This window comes from Neovison vison, chromosome 5 (assembly GCF_020171115.1).
Source record: "Neovison vison isolate M4711 chromosome 5, ASM_NN_V1, whole genome shotgun sequence".
NCBI lineage: Eukaryota > Metazoa > Chordata > Mammalia > Carnivora > Mustelidae > Neogale > Neogale vison.
Window position 1 is genome coordinate 19,739,379 of NC_058095.1, and position 1,022 is coordinate 19,740,400.

Consider the following 1,022-nt stretch of genomic DNA (forward strand, 5'->3'; position numbering starts at 1 on the left):
GCGAAGGGGCACACTACCTGCATGGCCGGGGGTAGCGGGCCGCCCCCTCCCCGTCGGAGGGCTGGAGGAAAGGGGGAGACGGGACGAGCGAGCCCCCGGCGAGGACGGCGTCTGAGGCGGGGAGGGCCGGCGGTGTGTCCGGGAGGAGGAGCGGCGGGGGCGGGCCCGGGGATGGGGACTCCGGTTGGAGGGCGGGGTGGGCCGGGTGGGCGGGAGCCCCAGAGCGGAGAGGGCGCGGGTGGGCGGTGGCACCTGCGGGGGCCCTTAGCTAGGTAGACTCCCAGGGACTTGGGGCTGTGCAGGGGGAGGGTTAGACGCGGGGCTGTTTGTGATGACCTTGGGGCGGGGGGGGGTGTTGAGGAAGGGGTGGCAGTAAAAACTGGGCTGGGACCAAGGTGAGGCGAGAGAGGTTCCTGGGCGCAAAATGAAAGGGGAGCTCACTCTCGGGGTCCAGCGGGTGCAAAGTGCCTCTTCAGTTTCTGCGCGCTGGGCGCTTCGCACGCTTCTCTCCAGTGCCGCCCCGAGTAGCAGGCTGGCTGCTTCTCTCTAAATTTGGTCTCGCGCCAATCCTTGCCCACCCCAGGACTCTTCTGGGGATCCAGGGATAGAAAGGGAAGCGCTTTGAAGCAAAGGCAAGGTGTTGTATTTGGGACATGGCAGTAAGGAAATGCGGGACAAACTTACTTCTTACTGGAGACATTGTTTCGAAGAGGAAGGGATGTAGAAGGATGTTAGTGCCCCGGTGGAATATAGAGAGTGGGCTTTTGATTAGGTGGCATGTAGAATTGTAAATGGGGTAGCCGGGGGTGGAGCTTGGCGATAGAGGGGCGCGGGTGAGGGTGAGCCGAGCCCGCCGAACAACTGGGTGTGTGCAAAGACAGGCGTGTAAAGTGTGGTCTCTTCCTCCACGGTGATCACTGCTGTGATGTCTTTGAAGAGAAGTCCCACCCCCAGCGGAGCTTTTAAGTTTAGGAAACCGGCACTGAAGGAAGTTCCAGCCGGAGAAGGTGTTAACTCTATCA